General features: G+C 45.5%; 1 pseudogene; it reads left to right on the plus strand.

Annotated features, from left to right (window-relative positions):
* Positions 1 to 121: 121 nt before the first annotated feature.
* LOC115384431 (alpha-tectorin-like) lies at positions 122 to 8,258 on the plus strand (annotated as a pseudogene).
* Positions 8,259 to 12,441: the final 4,183 nt, after the last annotated feature.

Here is a 12,441-nt window from a genome sequence, read left to right on the forward strand (position 1 = left end):
TCCAAGAACATCAACTGTGAGTCCTCTTTATCCTCAAAACAAATGTTTATGTGCTTGGTGATTTCATGTGCATGCTGATTATATGAATAAAATGAACCTGTTAATTTTTTTTCTTTTTCAGGAAGCCACATTTCAGGCAGTCCTGATTTCTGGTGGACGGTACTCATTTGTGCTCATGAATTATGGGGCAATAGACAGGACGAATCTCAGCATACAGGTAAGAGTCATTAAATTCTACTTTATAATGTTGAATTTTTTGAAAATGAGTGAAGTACCACTTAAAATGCTGTGTGCCTTGTGATTTCCAGATTGGGTACGACACAGTCCATTCAGTTCATCATCACTCCATCCCCTTCTACTTTGGCACTGATGCCGATGGGAGGGTTTTCCAACAGAGAAGCAACGTGAATGTCCCGGTCGCTTTGCCTTTCCGGACAGACTCTGGAACGAGTGGCTGTGCTTTTGATGGTGAGACTAAGCAGCTTGATGACCTGCTTTTCTGAATGCTGGCCAACGTTAGAATGACTGTTGATGAAATCAAAGCCTTTCAAGGAGGAATTTCTTCTGCTTCCTCTGCAGGTGTGCCGGTGCAGCTGGGCGACTCCTTCTGGAGCGACGGGACGTGTGCGGAGAGGTGCACGTGCACATCAGAAGGCCTGCAGTGTCAAAGCCAGCCCTGCTCCTTTTCCCAGATCTGTCGGCCCCGCCGCCTTTCAGTTCTCCTGCCAGACGATACAGAGACGCACGTGCACCATCGTCGGCGATCCCCATACTACACCTTCGACAACCAAGTCTTTCACTTTCAGGGCACGTGCACTTATGTCCTCTCTGAGCAGTGTGGCAGTGCGCTGCCATATTACAGAGTCGAAGGCAAAAATGAGCACGGGGAAGTACCAGAGTGTCTTGGGTTCGACTGGTCAAAGTGTTTGTCTACGATGAAGTCATCGAGTTGGTCCAAAGGACATCGTGGCTAAAGCGAAGGTTGGTTATTGCCTTTATTGATTCTAGTATAAAGAAATACAATATTTGATTAAATGCAGGTTTATCAAACTGAGCATTCTTGCTGTTATGTTTACAGTTAACGGGGACTTTGTGTCAACTCCAATCTCTCTCAATAATGGCACAGTGCAGGTTTATCAGTCAGGTTTTTTTCGTGGTCATCAACACTGACTTTGGCTTGGAGGTGTCTTATGACACCAATCATCATGTCCGGATCAGCGTGCCCCTCAATTACCGAAACTCCACGTGTGGCCTGTGTGGAAATTTCAACAATCGTCCCGAAGACGACTTCCGAACCCGTCAGGGTGAGATCGTGGAGCTCGGATGTGGATTTCGCCAACAGCTGGAGAGCGTCCGGAGATGACGAGCCCCAGCTGTAATGTCCGATGTGGAGGTCTGGACTGCTCTGGCTGCACAGCTGAGCAGACGGAGCTCTACAGCACCACTGCCAATTGTGGCATCATTCAGAGCAGCTCAGGACCTTTTGCTGCCTGCCATCAACAACATCCCCCCCCAGAGGTTTGTAGAGAGTTGTGTGTATGATCTGTGTGTAGGAGGAGGGTACCAGCCTTTTCTCTGTCAAGCCATTGAAGCCTACGCCAGTCAGTGCCAACAAAACGGTGTACAAGTAAGCTGGAGGAGACCTGGCTTCTGTGGTAAGACTGTTATTCCCTAAATAATTCATTTCACCAGTCTTTTTAATATTTTCTTGTCAAGTTTATGGTAATTTCTTTTTGATCTTTTAGAAATCCCCTGCCCAGCCAACAGCCACTTTGAATCCCAAGGCACTGGATGTCCACCGACTTGCGTCAATCCCAATTTCACCGAAGACTGCCCCCTTCCTGCCCGAGAGAGCTGCGTCTGCAATGCGGGCTACGTCCTCAGCGCTGGAGTCTGCGTTCCTCATGCCGAGTGCGGTTGCAGCTTCGAAGGCCGCTACTACAGCTCTGGGGAAACTGTGATACTCCGGCGAGGACTGTGGGAGACGCTGCAGCTGCAGGTTACGGCTCCATGACTTGCAGCTCTCACGCTTGTGGCCCGCATGAATCCTGCAGCGTGGAGGAAGGAGAGCGAGGATGCCGACCAAATAGCTATGCGACGTGTTGGATAAGGGGCCCGGGGTCCTACCAGACATTCGACGAAACTGACCTACCGATATCCCGGAGCATGCCGATTGACCCTCGCAAAAGTAATGGGGACGTCGAGCCACCCGCACTTTATGGTTACTGCAGAAAAGGTGCCGAGGGTCAGGGAGGGTTTCATCCGGATTTTAAACTTTGAGGCAGAGGGAACACAAATCTCCATAGAGATGTCAATGTTCAGTCATGTTCAGGTAAGACACCCAATAAAAGTAAAACATCGTTCAATTTTATTTTATGTCATGAATACTGAAAACATACATTTCAACATATTTTCATACTTGCAGGTCGACAGTCAGCTGATCAAACTGCCCTACAGCTCTGCATCCAACCGGATCCAAATCTATCACAGCAGCCTCCACAGTGTCACCCTTCGCACCTCCTTTGGCGTGACCGTGCAGACCGTTTGGCCTCACTTTGTCCAGGTCACTGCGCCAAGCGTCTATGCTGGTTCACTCGGTGGACTCTGTGGTAATTACAATGGTCACCCTCGTGATGACTTCCACACGCCCAACGGTGTACTGGTCAACAGTTCTCAGCCGTTTGGGGACAGCTGGAGAGATGGCTCCCTGTCCGCACACTGTGTGGAAAATCTGGATGAAGATACCGAAGAATAATCACAACGTCAGTGAGTACTGTGGCATTCTCACCTCGCCGCAAGGACCTTTTGCGCCGTGTTGGTCGACGGTGGACCCACACCAGCAGGTGCATGTGTGTGAGCAGATCATTCAGGGATCTGAGGATCCGGCATCGAAGGTGTGTGAGGTTCTCCGAGATTATGCACTCATGTGTCAACAGAACGGTGTTGTCCTGGAAGAGTGGAGGAATGTGACAGGCTGTGGTAAGTGCCAAAATACTTAAATTTTTCTTTCTTTTCGAGATTTGATTTGTTGTTTTTAAAACTGCAATTGACCATTTCACGCCTGTTATATTTCATTCACCATCAATCCATATGGCTGAAACACTTTGATTATAACCTTAAATCTCTTGTATTTTTCTGTCTTGACAGAGTTGGCCTGCCCTGCAAACAGTCATTATGAACTCTGTGGAGACTCCTGCCCTTCTGCCTGCCCCAGCCTCTCTTTCCCCTTCACCTGCAACACTCAGTGTCAAGAGGGCTGCCAGTGTGATGACGGTTTTGTCCTCAATGGGAACCAGTGTGTGCCGCCTACATCCTGTGGATGCTATCATCAAGGACGCTATCGGCACGGCGGCGAGCAATTCAATGATGGCGAGGAATGCCAGAGCTTGTGCACATGTAACGGCACAACTGGGACTGTTCACTGTGTCCCCAGCTCCTGCGGTCCTCAGGAGTCCTGTCGTGTGGTGGAGGGCGTCTTTGGCTGCCACCCCAAACCCCACGGCACCTGCTACGCCTACGGAGACCCTCACTACAAAACCTTTGACGGCACTGAAATATGACTTTCAGGGAACCTGCCGCTACATCCTGGCAAAAGACTGCAATGCGACGGGCTCCGTCAGTTTCTGTGGAAGCAAGAATGAGCCGTGGAATGGCCAGCTGGTTTCAGTAACAGCTGAGGTTTTTGTGAAAGTCTGGGGGTATGAAGTGCGCATGTCAAGAAACAATCGGGCATGGTGGAGGTGAGAGGAATCATTTCCAAATGTCTCTAATTTCAGCAAAGTTGTCAATCTTCGAGTGCAGATGATATTTTCACCCCAACTAGACCCAGGACTGTTGTTTTATGACCAGAAATCCAAGTAGATTAAGATATTTATAAAGTAGTTTCGATGCAGCAATACTAATGCATTATTTGGTCCACATACAGTCATTTTAAATTCATTGAACATAGCTCTGAATGTATTCGTCAGGATAGATATACATATCTGTGAGCTTTCACCATCATCAATAGTCACAAAAAAAAAAAAAAAAAAAAATTAAGTGAACAGTCACATGATATTAGCCTGCTTTTATGATTTGTTCTGTGATTCTACAGGTGGATGGAATAATAACAAACTGCCAGTGGTCTTGAATGGAAGTCGCGTCACTATCTTTGTTTCTGGGTCTCGAACATTCGTCAATGCTGATTTTGGCTCGAGTGTCACTTTCGACGGACGCTCCACGGTGTTCATCACTCTGCCCTCCGACTTCAGGTACTTTTTAAATTCAAATGCTTTGATTTCAACTACCAGCAACCTGAAATGGTTGCACACATTCCATGCATTTTGTTGAAACACTAGTTGTCTGCTTTATTTTTTTTCCAATAAAAGTCAATCTTCCTTCGATCATAATAACGAGACATTTCCTGTTTCATTCAATACCATCAGAGGAAAAACATGTGGACTTTGTGGAAACTTCAATGGAAACAGCAGCGACGATTTCGACGCACCATCTGGAACAGTCACATCTCCAGATGAATTCGGGCCGCCTGGAAGGTGGCGGGTAATTACAGCTGCAGTGACGGCTGTGGCTCTTCCTGCCCACGGTGTACCGACGAACAGCCTGCCAGAGACCAGTGCCAGGTGATCCGAGCAGCCGACGGCCCCTTCAGCTTCTGCCACGACCAGGTGGACCCAGCGCCATTTTTCAGTGAATGCGTGTTCGACGTATGCGTGTCAGGGAGCGGGGGTCCCGATCTTTTGGGCCAAGCCATCGAGGCTTACGTCAGTGCCTGTCAGTCTGCTAATGTTCCAATCTTCCCGTGGAGACAGAACACCACATGCAGTGAGTCAGCTGTCATTTTGAAGCAAGTCTGTGTAAGTCTGTAAATCGATGAACACCATCTTTTATTCCCTTGCTTGTTAGGACTGGACTGTCCGGCTAACAGTCACTATGAGCTGTGTGGTACCGACTGTGGGCACACCTGTGCCAGCAGCCCCGATGCCACCTGTGCGCATGTTGCTCTGAGGGATGCTTCTGTGATGAAGGCTTCCTGAGGAGTGGACGCAGTGTGTTCCTATGGAAAGCTGCGGCTGCCAGTATGACGGCTTCTACTACATGTAAGTGACATTTGCTTCACCCAGTCGTCATTGATTGGAACTTTTTGTCAGAATATTAAGAATATTAATATAATATTATATATTACATTATATAATATTAATATAAGAGTCATCTAACCTTTCTGTCATACGACAGGCTGGAGACTCCTTCTGGACAGACGGCTGCTCCCAGAGGTGCAAATGTCATGCTCCCAATGACCTGCGCTGCTCTGCTGCGTCTTGCATCTTAGACCAACGCTGCACCATCAAAAACGGTCTCTTCTGGGCTGCTTTGATGCAATGTCGACTTGCACCGTGTGGGAGATCCACACTATGTCAGCTTTGATGGAGCGCTGAGTCATTTCAGGGCACAATGCTCTTACATTATTACCAAGAGTGTCCGGCACCGCGCCAACGAAACCCAGTTTAGAGTGATAGGAACCAATAACCACCGTGGCAACAACCTTGTGTCATTGTATCAGCAGTGGATGTTTACCTCTCAACCCACCCTGAGAGCGTGCATGTCAGGATTGGACCCAACAGGAGAGTAAAGGTAATATCTTTAACTTAACATTGCTGCTTGATCTGTTGGGAAAACAGATGTTTCTTTACTTCTAACCTGCCTTTGACCTTTCACCCTCACAGATAAATGGAAGTGCGGTGTCTCTTCCCACCATTGCAGGGACCTTAGCTCAGCTGGAACGGCAGGAAACTTCATAGTGGTCAATGCCGGGGACTTGGTTGTCCAGTTCGACGGTCAGAGTACTCTGCTCGTCAGAACGGCCGAGAACCGCAAGAACAGACTCACGGGGATGTGCGGGAACGCCAACAATGATCCAGCAGATGACAAAGCGTTCCCAACGGCACTCTGGCAGTGAACGACGATGAGTTTGGACACAGCTGGAAGGCATCCACAAGCCAACCAAGGTGAACACTTATGAAATACTTAATTACTGCAAATAAATAAATCAAAAAGAACATGTCCTAAATGGTAATTTTGAAAGTTATTATACGCAACCAGGCAAGATAAAACATTTTCTAGGTTGTTTAAAGGCTGCTGTGTTTGTCCAGATGTGGATCCACTGATGAGAGAATCACCGATCAGCTGAGTGACCTCACCAACGTGGAAGGATACTCTGCGCTCTGCAGCATCATCACCAACACCAGCGGCCCCTTCGCCGCCTGCCACCACACTCGGGACCCTCGACCGTCTTCAGCTCCTGCGTCTATGACCTCTGCCTCTACACCACAGCCAATGGCATGCTGTGTTCTGCAGTGGCCGCTTACGAGAGAACCTGCGCCGTGGCGGGAGTGAACGTCTCCGAGTGCGCTCTGGATTGTCCCTGTGGTATGTTCTATTTCCCCCCTCAGGTTGTTCTTCTACAAAAAGTGATCATGTGATGACTGAATAGAGCAGATCGGGGATCTTTCTGAACTTTGTTTCAGAATTTGCTGTTTTCTTTGTGTAACTTGTCGGTTTTTCTCCTTTTTGTCCATGCAGCCGAGTCAGATCCCTGTGAGCAGCTGGACTGTGTAGAACATGAGTGGTGTGGCCAGAAGAACGGCGTGTATGGCTGCTTCTGTGACGAACACCACCATCGGCCCAACAATGAGAGCTATGGTATCAGCAACTCCACGATTTTTGCTCCAAACAGTAAAAATTGATCGTCTGGATGAACTTTGCACAAATTGTTTCCCATTTGTATCCCACAGATTCGTCCGTCACTTGTGTGAGCAGCTCAGGCACCATGTCTGTGTCCCGCTGTCAGCTGTTTGAGGCTGGTTTCCCCTTCACCGTCCTGCACCTTCAAGATGACTCCTGCAACGGGACGCTTGAGAACGGACGCCTGGTGTTCCGCTTTGACAACAGCGACCAGCTGTGTGGGACTGTCCTCAGGGTACAGATTTCTATTGTCGACTGCAATAATGATCTTACTGCAGGTGATTGATGATTTTTTTGTTTTGTCTTTTCGATTGAAAGAGCAATGGAACCCACTTCATGTACGAGAACGTCATAAAAGGAGACATAGATTCTCACGGAGGTCTGATCAGCCGCCAGAGGAGCATCAATCTGCGGTTCTGCTGTGAATACCCTCTGACTCAAGCCCTGTCCATGGCTGTGGGAATCAACCCGGTAGAAAGGTGACGATGGTTTCCTTCCATTCTTCAGCTTGTGATTAAAATGTGTTTGAAGTCTTACATTCAGACTGATAATACAGTCAAAACAAATGAAACATGTTAATATTTAGACTTCTTTTCCTCTTTCATGTTCCTCTCATAGCATCGTTGGGAAGAAGCTCCCGGCCGGCCGGGGACTGTATCAGACTAAGATGCTGCCCTACTACGACGCCGAGTTCCGTCAACCCTTCGCCAGCAACAGGAATGCAACGATAGAATTGGACCAGGAGCTGTATGTGGAAGTGCAGTCCGAAGGGGTCGATGCCAGCCAGCTCTCCACCATCCTGGACTCATGCTGGGCCACACCCGTCAACGTTGCTGACCACCCTGTCCGCTGGGATCTCCTCATTTCACAGTAACTATTCTTACTATCTTTGACTCAGTTTTCTGATTGTGAATCTCCTTTGTAATAATCATTATTCCACTCTCCTTATCTTCAGGTGTCCTAATCCAGCAGATGGGACCGTAGACGTGATCCAGAACGGCGTCTCCACCGTGTCCCGTTTCTCCTTCAGGATGTTCACCTTCACCAACTACACCTCCATCTACCTGCACTGCCATGTGCACCTGTGCCTGTTGCAGCACAACAACTGCACCACGGTACGTCTCTGCTGGTGGACGGTGCAGCGTGGCGTCTCCGGAGCTCTCTAACGGCGTGGCGTCTCTCTCCACAGAACTGCTACCCGGGTTACAGCCACCGGCGATCTCGGAGGGACGTGTCCTACCACGACTCGACGGCCATCTCGGTCGGACCGCTCACCCTGAAACGGACAAAAGAGGTGACTCTGCCATCTTGTGGATGACTCAGAGCCTGATCAATCCATTTATTGTGAATCACTGGACTCCATTTCCTCTCTTACAGGCTTGGTGGTTCGTGCACAGAGTGCTGTGGCCCAAGCGACGCCGGCCCACGTGGCGGCGGCGGCGGCGGCCCTGCTCGGCACCGTCCTGATGGCCACAGTTGTGCTCTGGGTGAAAAGAAAGATCCAACAGAAAAAGAACTGAGGCATCACTTTCTGTGAATTAACGTCTTGGTGGTATTCTTTCTCAGAAGGTTTTTTTTTCTTGAGATGCTTGCAATAGTATTCAAATATATTGTTTATGTGAAGTTTGAAAAGATGAGGGGAGAGGGCAACTTTTAAAACGTACTGCACTGATTGCTTTCAGTTGTTTCTTTTATGATTAATAATAATTATTGATTGTATTGATTTAAATTATTTATTATATTATTGTTGGATGTAATTATGTATAATGAAGGCCAAGAAACTTTAACTGCTGCCATTAGATCAAACCGTCTGTACGCTGTGACAATGAAAACAGCAGCGGTTCTATTAGGCTGTGTGAACATCAAGGAAACCCCAAAGGGTGTGCGGGGTTCTGGGTTCTGTCCAGATGCAGAGGTAGCAGGAAAAAATAGTCGTTTAAAAGCAGCTCATGACATTACAGCTCCTCAGTTGCTTTACACCTGCTCGAGTTGTTACTGAAGTCTGATGTGACATGTGACTCAAGCTGTGGTAGTAATTGATCGATATGTGTTATTTTGAAGTTATCTGGCCTTTTCTTGTTTGTTTTTATATAAATGCTGGAGATGTGTTTGATGTATACTCAGCTTGCTGAACATTTTACATATTCTGAAGTGATTGTGACAAAATCCATACCAACATATGAGGAGCTTAAATACAGTTTGAGTTTATCAATGTGAAATTGCCATTTCATATTAAATGCTCATTTGTGTTTTAGATGTGAAGTGATTATTTAAATGATCACTTCACATCTCAAACACAAATAAGCATTTAACCTGTAATTACAGGTTAAAATATTCACAGATGATTAGGTACAGTTCATGTTGTGGTTAATTACTTTTTAAAATATGTGTATAAATAAGTGAAGGTTAAAAATCCATATGGATAAGGTTTGTTGGATGTTATGGAGTAAACTGAGGTTTTCTGGAAGTTTGCATCTTTAATTGCCTGTTAAAAAAAAGTTTCGCTTTGGGTGTGGCTGTCCTGCATCAGACAGACAGTTGGGCAAGTGGAGTGGAGCCACAGTTTTTTTTTTTTACCTCTCTTTCTCTTTTTCTTTATACCTCTGGACATTACCTTTGCTATTTTATTTATTCTCTAGACATTATGTTTTTGTCACACGACTTTGAAGTTTAACAGTTTGAGTGAATCGAGAGGATTCTGTGGAGTTTTTTGTATTCATGTGTGGATTTCAAGAGGAGATTGGAGCATCAAGGTTGGGCTTCATTATTCAGGAACCTACAATATATGTGTTTAATGTAATAGGTTCTTACCTCTTAATTATCCGTGAATCTGCAGGCATGCTGATACAAATAAAGCTGTGTTTCGAGTGGAATTGTTTCTTTGTTATCATTCAATTGGTAACCGGCTAAAACGGAAGGGCATTTATTTATTTGGCAGTTCAAATACAAGTCATGTGAAACATGTTATGACAAAACGTAAAAAGCGAAGTCCTAATGAAGTCCGAAGTTTTCATGAAAAGAATACAGCTGTTCTTTAATACTGCACAAACACATTTATAGTTCAGTCAAAAGGCACAACGGTGTCACCGATGTTTGTCAGTGCACAGCACAGTTGCACAGTTTTGTCTTCATCCTCTTCTGGCTGCAGCATGTAGGTCTGCTCCTCCACTGGTTCACAACCACTGGTCGCACAGTCACTTCATGACATGGTCTGTAAAGCCACCAAACTCTCAGCAGCTTCTAAATTTTTTCCTCCTCTTGTTGCAGCCTCTAGCATGTTCATCACAGGCCTGGGCTGCTGGAGGTGGTGCTGGGACCTTGTTGTGGCCCAGATCCACTAATGGCAACCAGTCAGTTGTGTCTGGGGGAAACAGGTCTGATGGATGTCCTGGAGTGGACAGATGAAAAAAAAAAAAAAAAGACATTAAAAAAAAAATCTGTGTCACAAACAGGTCATTACATGAACTACAATTTACATAGACTCTACTATATAGAATATGAGGAATAACCCTGGACATACTGTCTTGTAATCACGGTCACTTTTTAACTCTCATAATAAATCATAGTCACTTCATCATCCACACATTCTGTTGCACTAAAACATACTGTACATATTAGTATATATATTATAGCTCCTGTTATATTTTAGATTCATGCTCTATTTTAAGTTAGGTCTTTCCTCCTTTTAGATCTATATTATTATTATATTATCCTATTGAAATTCTTATTAAGATTTGGACTATTATTTATTCTTATTCCTTATTTACACATTGCCTGACTGTTTTGCCCCTATGTGTTCTTTGAGCCTCTGTATGGGTAAATTTCTCCATGGTGAGATGAATAAAGGCTGTAGTATTCTATACACATCCATACATGCTCACAGAATTACTCTAAACCTTGAAGATTAAGAAATGTCTGAACTCTATCCTTACAATACCAAACAAGTTATATGGTGCATTGGAAGTTGATTTGTTATTTTGGGCACATTTACTTGAGGGTCCCCTGGAGTGGCTGCTCCCAAGTATCAGTTGCTCTGATTCGAAATTGTTTCTGAAGCAGCACTAACCCTCAGTAATAGTCAATCCTAACTCCAACACCAAAACGTCATGCTCTAATTTAGACAGTAGTCTAATATAAGTTCGGTTGCGCCACAGTGCAGAGCACAGGGTTCCCACAAAAGTCATTCTGATCAAATGCTGCATAAAATCATCAAGTAATAACGCTGAGCTTACCGGATACAAAGTGGAGATCATAGACTCTCATGTTCTTTATGCTTGATTCCAGCACATCTGCTCTTGAAATCCTCGTTAGCCAGCTAGCCGTCTTCTTTGAGAGACTTGTTGAGTCTGCTCTCCTTGGTGCGTGAAAACAGCCGGTATCCGAAATAAAAAAAAAACAAAAAAAAAAAACGAGCACATCGCGGTCTGCCCGCATCCCACAACAGCACAAAAGTTCACCATTGTCAGTCTGGACTATTCTAGTCATGCACGGGCGATGATTTGAACCGGACAATCTATTCAGTCCCCCTGAAACCGCTGTGTGACCACACCGTGTGTGTGCCCTCCAACATGGCGACTGTTGTGGAAGGTCACGTGACGTCTGTTAGGAACACCCTGTTGTAGATGGTCCCTTAATCCCGCAGCACCACCAGCTGCTAATCGAAAACAATATTGCTTCTGGCGCTTGATAGACAGATACTTTTAATAAAAATGAGCTTGTAGCAAATAGTCCACCTCACAACGATGGTGGAGGCGCCCTTTGTATGTTACTGGCGTTTGTTAAAGAGTTCTTGAGACCGAAAGTCCGCATCTGTCAATACGCCTGCTAACTTTAATGGACTGTTCAGTGAATGATATACCTAATTCGTAGCCACGAATGAGTAATTCGTGTGCACAATTTATTATTTCGCGGCCACAAATTAGCTTGTGGAAGCTTATTCAGTCGCGCTGACTCATGAGTCTCATTTTGGAGCTCAAACTTACCGCGGTGGAGCTAGCTTGTAGCCTGAGCTGAGGACAGCCAGCTGTGGTGTGCGTGCGGGTAGTGACCATCTCTTGCATCGCTTTCTGCTCGGCTTGAATCAGTGGTGCCGTGAACAGCCATTAGTGATTGTGAACGCATACTGTAGAGCCCTATATCGAAAATGTGTTTAAAACTCATATCACGTTATTGAAAAAAAAATATACCGAGGGTATATATTGATATCGAAATTTTGTCCAGGCCCTATCATGATGATTATTATGAAGATATGAATATCTTTATCTATTACAGAATTTCCCAGTTTGAGATCAATAAAGTAACTCTCTCTCTCTCTCTCTCTCTCTCTCTCTCTCTCTCTCTCTCTCTCTCTCTCTCTCGTTATTCTTCTTATTATTACTTTTCATGTCTTCTCAGAGTGCCCGGAACCTGAATCCTCACCCTTACTGTGCAGAATATTTTGGCCAGAAACTTCACATGGACCAAATGAAAAGCTGGTCATGTTCGGTATGACTCATGTGGTAGCCATTGATGGCTATAGTGGAAAGGTGGTGGCTATTCCACAATGCCCATAAAACATAACCTCACCATCTATGGAGAGATTTGCAGGTATGCCTGCAATGTTGAGTTGTGTGTTGTGTTGTGTATATTATTTCATAGCTTTTACAGTTGTGTAATTTAGGTGGGTTGAAGTTGAAAGAAAAAAAAGACAGAACAACTTAACCC

Source organism: Salarias fasciatus, unplaced genomic scaffold (assembly GCF_902148845.1).
Source record: "Salarias fasciatus unplaced genomic scaffold, fSalaFa1.1, whole genome shotgun sequence".
NCBI classification, from domain to species: Eukaryota; Metazoa; Chordata; class Actinopteri; order Blenniiformes; family Blenniidae; genus Salarias; species Salarias fasciatus.